Genomic DNA, 7,715 nt, shown 5'->3' with positions numbered 1-7,715 from the left:
CACACAGTTGCCGATCTTACTTTGCTACCTGACTACCTCACAGTTTTTACTTTTTCATTACCGTATATTTTTAGTTTTTCCCTCACTCAACTTTTTTCATTCAACTTTTTCACCCCGGAGGTTTTATCTGGACATGGTTCGTCAGGACTTCAAACAGCCGAAGCTAAGTAACATTAACATGATGCCTTCTAATTGCAGTCGTTGTACTTATAATATACAGGAGAACGATCGCCTTACGGCAAGGATAGCTGTGCTGCAAGCCCAGCTTCAGACGCAATCGTTAGGCAAGGGTAATTTCAGTGTAGGAAAGGATGAAACAGCGTCTGTGCCACCAGTAAGTACAGATAGTAACATTAGTATAAACCCCCTCGCACGGTCCCCGCAGCCGGACAACTTTCTCATGGCTTCTGGAGGGAAATGCTGTAGGAATGTTCAACCGGTGTCGCTTATTCAGCCGACAGAAACTTTCAACCGGTTCTCCCCATTAAGCGAGTCGGAGTCGGAGGCCGAATCTTCTCTGGTCTCTACTCATCCCGTTGTGGGGTCTGAGACGCCGAAGGCTCCCACCATTAGCTCTGACAAATTGAAAACCCTAGTCATTGGCGACTCCATACACTGTTTACCAGGGGGCAGGGCTACCGACGTTAAGGCTAATCTAAAGACGGTGCTGGCTAAAGCTAAAACTGGCGAGTGTAGAGAGTATAGAGATATTGTTATCCACGTCGGCACCAACGATGTTAGGATGAAACAGTCAGAGGTCACCAAGCGCAACATAGCTTCAGCGTGTAAATCAGCTAGAAAGATGTGTCGGCATCGATTAATTGTCTCTGGCCCCCTCCCAGTTAGGGGGAGTGATGAGCTCTACAGCAGAGTCTCACAACTCAATCGCTGGTTGAAAACTGTGTTCTGCCCCTCCCAAAAGAGAATTTGTAGATAATTGGCCCTCTTTCTGGGACTCGCCCACAAACAGGACCAAGCCTGGCCTGTTGAGGAGTGACGGACTCCATCCTAGCTGGAGGGGTGCTCTCATCTTATCTACGAACATAGACAGGGCTCTAACTCCTCTAGCTCCACAATGAAATAGGGTGCAGGCCAGGCAGCAGGCTGTTAGCCAGCCTGCTAGTTTAGTGGAGTCTGCCACTAGCACAGTCAGCGTAGTCAGCTCAGCTTTCCCCATTGAGACCGTGTCTGTGCCTCGATCTAGGTTGGGCAAAATTAAAGATGGCGGTGTTCGCTTTAGCAATCTCACTAGTATAAAGACCTCCTCCATTCCTGCCATTATTGAAAGAGATTGTGATACCTCACATCTCAAAATTGGGTTACTTAATGTTAGATCCCTCACTTCCAAGGCAGTTATAGTCAATGAACTAATCACTGATCATAATCTTGATGTGATTGGCCTGACTGAAACATGGCTTAAGCCTGATGAATTTACTGTGTTAAATGAGGCCTCACCCCCTGGTTACACTAGTGACCATACCCCCCGTGCATCCGGCAAAGGCGGAGGTGTTGCTAACATTTACGATAGCAAATTTCAATTTACAAAAAAAAACAATGACGTTTTCGTCTTTTGAGCTTCTAGTCATGAAATCTATGCAGCCTACTCACTCACTTTTTATAGCTACTGTTTACAGGCCTCCTGGGCCATATGCAGTGTTCCTCGCTGAGTTCCCTGAATTCCTATCGGATCTTGTAGTCATAGCAGATAATATTCTAATTTTTGGTGACTTTAACATTCACATGGAAAAGTCCACAGACCCACTCCAAAAGGCTTTCGGAGCCATCATCGACTCAGTGGGTTTTGTCCAACATGTCTCTGGACCTACTCACTGCCACAGTCATACTCTGGACCTAGTTTTGTCCCATGGAATAAATGTTGTGGATCTTAATGTTTTTCCTCATAATCCTGGATTATCGGACCACCATTTTATTGCGTTTGCAATTGCAACAAATAATCTGCTCAGACCCCAACCAAGGAGCATTAAAAGTTGTGCTATAAATTCTCAGACAACCCAAAGATTCCTTGATGCCCTTCCAGACTCCCTCTGCCTACCCAAGGATGTCAGAGGACAAAAATCAGTTAACCACCTAACCGAGGAACTCAATTTAACCTTGCGCAATACCCTAGATGCAGTTGCACCCCTAAAAACTAAAAACATCTGTCATAAGAAACTAGCTCCCTGGTATACAGAAAATACACGAGCTCTGAAGCAAGCTTCCAGAAAATTGGAACGGAAATGGCGCCACACCAAACTGGAAGTCTTCCGACTAGCTTGGAAAGACAGTACCGTGCAGTATCAAAGAGCCTTCACTGCTGCTCGATCATCCTATTTTTCCAACTTAATTGAGGAAAATAAGAACAATCCCAAATTTATTTTTGATACTGTCGCAAAGCTAACTAAAAAGCAGCATTCGCAAATGGAGGATGGCTTTCACTTCAGCAGTAATACATTTATGAACTTCTTTGAGGAAAAGATCATGAGCATTAGAAAGCAAATTACGGACTCCTCTTTAAATCTGCGTATTCCTCCAAAGCTCCATTGTCCTGAGTCTGCACAACTCTGCCAGGACCTAGGATCAAGGGAGATACTAAAGTGTTTTAGTACTATATCTCTTGACACAATGATGAAAATAATCATGGCCTCTAAACCCTCAAGCTGCATACTGGACCCTATTCCAACTAAACTACTGAAAGAGCTGCTTCCTGTGCTTGGCCCTCCTATGTTGAACATAATAAATGGCTCTCTATCCACCGGATGTGTACCAAGCTCACTAAAAGTGGCAGTAATAAAGCCTCTCTTGAAAAAGCCGAATCTTGACCCAGAAATTATAAAAAACTATCGGCCTATATCGAATCTTCCATTGCTCTCAAAAAAAATTGAAAAAGCTGTTGCGCAGCAACTCACTGCCTTCCTGAAGACAAACAATGTATACAAAACGCTTCAATCTGGTTTTAGACCCCATCATAGCACTGAGACTGCACTTGTGAAGGTGGTAAATGACCTTTTAATGACGTCAGACCGAGGCTCTGCATCTGTCCTCGTGCTCCTAGATCTTAGTGCCGCTTTTGATACCATCGATCACCACATTCTTTTGGAGAGATTGGAAACCCAAATTGGTCTACATGGACAAGTTCTGGCCTGGTTTAGATCTTATCTGTCGGAAAGATATCAGTTTGTCTCTGTGAATGGTTTGTCCTCTGACAAATCAATTGTAAATTTCGGTGTTCCTCAAGGTTCCGTTTTAGGACCACTATTGTTTTCACTATATATTTTACCTCTTGGGGATGTCATTCGAAAACATAATGTTAAATTTCACTGCTATGCGGCCAACACACAGCTGTACATTTCAATGAAACATGGTGAAGCCCCAAAATTGCCCTCGCTAGAAGCCTGTGTTTCAGACATAAAGAAGTGGATGGCTGCAAACTTTCTACTTTTAAACTCGGACAAAACAGAGATGCTTGTTCTAGGTCCCAAGAAACAAAGAGATCTTCTGTTGAATCTGACAATTAATCTGGATGGTTGTACAGTCGTCTCAAATAAAACTGTGAAGGACCTCGGCGTTACTCTGGACCCTGATCTCTCTTTTGAAGAACATATCAAGACTGTTTCAAGGACAGCTTTTTTCCATCTACGTAACATTGCAAAAATCAGAAACTTTCTGTCCAAAAATGATGCAGATAAATGAATCCATGCTTTTGTTACTTCTAGGCTGGACTACTGCAATGCTCTACTTTCCGGCTACCCGGATAAAGCACTAAACAAACTTCAGTTAGTGCTAAATACGGCTGCTAGAATCCTGACTAGAACCAAAAAATGTGATCATATTACTCCAGTGCTAGCCTCCCTACACTGGCTTCCTGTTAAGGCAAGGGCTGATTTCAAGGTTTTACTGCGAACCTACAACGCATTACATGGGCTTGCTCCTACCTATCTTTCCGATTTGGTCCTGCCGTACATACCTACACGTACGCTACGGTCACAAGACGCAGGCCTCCTAATTGTCCCTAGAATTTCTAAGCAAACGGCTGGAGGTAGGGCTTTCTCCTATAGAGCTCCATTTTTATGGAATGGTCTGCCTACCCATGTGAGAGACGCAGACTCAGTCTCAACCTTTAAGTCTTTACTGAAGACTTATCTCTTCAGTAGGTCCTATGATTAAGTATAGTCTGGCCCAGGAGTGTGAAGGTGAACGGAAAGGCTGGAGCAACGAACCGCCCTTGCTGTCTCTGCCTTGCCGGTTCCCCTCTCTCCACTGGGATTCTCTGCCTCTAACCCTATTACAGGGGCTGAGTCACTGGCTTACTGGTGTTCTTCCATGCCGTCCATGGGAGGGGTGTGTCACTTGAGTGGGTTGAGTCACTGATGTGGTCTTCCTGTCTGGGTTGGCGCCCCCCCCTTGGGTTGTGCCGTGGCGGAGATCTTTGTGGGCTATACTCGGCCTTGTCTTAGGACGGTAAGTTGGTGGTTGGAGACATCCCTCTAGTGGTGTGGGGGCTGTGCTTTGGCAAAGTGGGTGGGGTTATATCCTGCCTGTTTGGCCCTGTCCGGGGGTATCATCGGATGGGGCCACAGTGTCTTCTGATCCCTCCTGTCTCAGCCTCCAGTATTTATGCTGCAGTAGTTTATGTGTCGGGGGCTAGGGTCAGTCTGTTACATCTGGAGTATTTCTCTTGTCTTATCCGGTGTCCTGTGTGAATTTAAATATGCTCTCTCTAATTCTCTCTTTCTCTCTTTCTTTCTTTCTCTCGGAGGACCTGAGCCCTAGGACCATGCCTCAGGACTACCTGGCATGATGACTCCTTGCTGTCCCCAGTCCACCTGGCCGTGCTGCTGCTCCAGTTTCAACTGTTCTGCCTCCGGCTATGGAACCCTGACCTGTTCACCGGACGTGCTTGTTGCACCCTCGACAACTACTATGATTATTATTATTTGACCATGCTGGTCATTTATGAACATTTTAACATCTTGACCATGTTCTGTTATAATATCCACCCGGCACATCCAGAAGAGGACTGGCCACCCCTCATAGCCTGGTTCCTCTCTAGGTTTCTTCCTAGGTTTTGGCCTTTCTAGGGAGTTTTTCCTAGGGAGTTTTTCCTAGCCACCGTGCTTCTTTCACATGCATTGCTTGCTGTTTGGGGTTTTAGGCTGGGTTTCTGTACTGCACTTTGAGATATCAGCTGATGTACGAAGGGCTATATAAATACATTTGATTTGATTTGATTTAACACCGGAAAAGACAAGAGAAATACTCCAGATGTGACAGACTGACCCTAGCCCCCCCGACACATAAACTACTGCAGCATAAATACTGGGGCTGAGACAGGAGGGGTCAGGAGACACTGTGGCCCCATCCGATGAAACCCCCGGAGAGGGCCAAACAGGTAGGATATAACCCCACCCACTTTGCCAAAGCACAGCCTCCACACCACTGGAGGGATATCTCCAACCACCAACATACCATCCCGGGACAAGGCCGAGTATAGCCCACAAAGATCTCCGCCACGGCACAGCCCAAGGGGGGGCGCCAACCCAGACAGGAAGACCACGTCAGTGACTCAACCCACTCAAGTGACGCACCCCTCCCAGGGACGGCATGGAAGAACACCAGTAAGCCAGTGACTCAGCCCCCGTAATAGGGGTAGAGGCAGAGAATCCCAGTGGAAAGAGGGGAAACCGGCCAGGCAGAGACAGCAAGGGCGGTTCGTTGCTCCAGCCTTTCCGTTCACCTTCACACCCCTGGGCCAGACTACACTTAATCATAGGACCTACTGAAGAGATATGTCTTCAGTAAAGACTTGAGACTGAGTCTGCGTCTCTCACATGGGTAGGCAGACTATTCCATAAAAATGGAGCTCTATAGGAGAAAGCCCTGCCTCCAGCTGTTTGCTTAGAAATTCTAGGAACAATTAGGAGGCCCGCGTCTTGTGACCGTAGCGTACGTGTAGGTATGTACGGCAGGACCAAATCGGAAAGATAGGTAGGAGCAAGCCCATGTAATGCTTTGTAGGTTAGCAGTAAAACCTTGAAATCAGCCCTTGCCTTAACAGGAAGCCAGTGTAGGGAGGCTAGCACTGGAGTAATATGATCACATTTTTTTGGTTCTAGTCAGGACTCTAGCAGCCGTATTTAGCACTAACTGAAGTTTATTTAGTGCTTTATCCGGGTAGCCGGAAAGTAGAGCATTGCAGTAGTCCAACCTAGAAGTAACAAAGGCATGGATAAATTTTTCTGCGTCATTTTTGGACAGAAAGTTTCTGATTTTTGCAATGTTACGTAGATGGAAAAAAGCTGTCCTTGAAACAGTCTTGATATGTTCTTCAAAAGAGAGATCAGGGTCCAGAGTAACGCCGAGGTCCTTCACAGTTTTATTTGAGACGACTGTACAACCATCCAGATTAATTGTCAGATTCAACAGAAGATCTCTGATTATACTGTACTCTACTCATGTGTCATCTACTGTACTGTACTCTACTCCATCGTACTGAACTATATTCTACTCTAATTTCTTTACTATAATTTACTGTGCTCTACTGTACTGTGCTCTACTGTACTGTACTGTGGTCAATTGCAGCTGTGGTTTCTGACTACTATGATTTCCCATTGTGGACAATTCAATTGCAGTCAAATCAAATCAAATCACATTTTATTTGTCACATCCGCCGAATACAACAGGTGTAGACCTTACCGTGAAAGGAGTCTTATGGCTTGGGGGTAGAAGCTGTTAAGAAGTCTTTTGGACCTAGACTTGGCGCTCCAGTACCGCTTGCCGTGCGGTAGCAGAGAGAACAGTCTATGACTAGGGTGGCTAGAGTCTTTGGCAATTTTTAGGGCTTTCCTCTGACACCGCCTGGTATAGAGGTCCTGGATGGCAGGAAGCTCGGCCTAGTGATGTACTGGGCCGTATTCACTACCCTCTGTAGTGCCTTGCGGTCGGAGGCAGAGCAGTTGCCTTACCAGGCGGTGATGCAACCAGTTAGGACGATATCGATGGTGCAGGTGTAAAACTTTTTGAGGATCTGAAGACCCATGCCAAATCTTTTTAGTCTCCTGAGAGGTAATAGGCATTACCGTGCCTTCTTCACGACTGTCTTGGTGTATTTGTACCATGATAGTTTGTTGGTGATGTGGACACCAAGGAACTTGAAGTTCTCAACCTGCTCTACTACAGCCCCATCGATGAGAATGGGGGCGTGCTCGCCCCTTCTTTCTCTGTAGTCCACGATCATCTCCTTTGTCTTGATCACGTTCAGGGAGAGGTTGTTGTCCTGGCACCACACTTCCGGGTCTCTGACCTCCTCCCTATAGGCTGTCTCATTGTTGTCAGTGATCAGGCCTACCACCGCTGTGTCATCGGCAAACATAATGATGGTGTTGGAGTCATGCTTGGCCACGCAGTCGTAAGTGAACAGGGAATACAGGAGGGGACTAAGTACACACCCCTGAGGGGCCCCAGTGTTAAGGATCAGCGTGGCAGACGTGTTGTTGCCTACCTTTACAACCTGGGGGCGGCCCATCAGGAAGTCCAGGATCCAGTTGCAGAGAGAGGTGTTTAGTCCCAGGGTCCTTAGCTTATTGATGAGACTTGAGGGCACTACGGTGTTGATTGCTGAGCTGTAGCCAATGAAAAACATTCTCACATAGGTGTTCCTTTTGTCCAGGTGGGAAAGGGCAGTGTTGAGTGCAAAAGAGATTGTGTCATCTGTGGAT

The sequence above is a fragment of the Salmo salar genome, chromosome ssa15 (genome assembly GCF_905237065.1).
Source record: "Salmo salar chromosome ssa15, Ssal_v3.1, whole genome shotgun sequence".
NCBI classification, from domain to species: Eukaryota; Metazoa; Chordata; class Actinopteri; order Salmoniformes; family Salmonidae; genus Salmo; species Salmo salar.
This window is presented reverse-complemented; position numbering follows the sequence as displayed.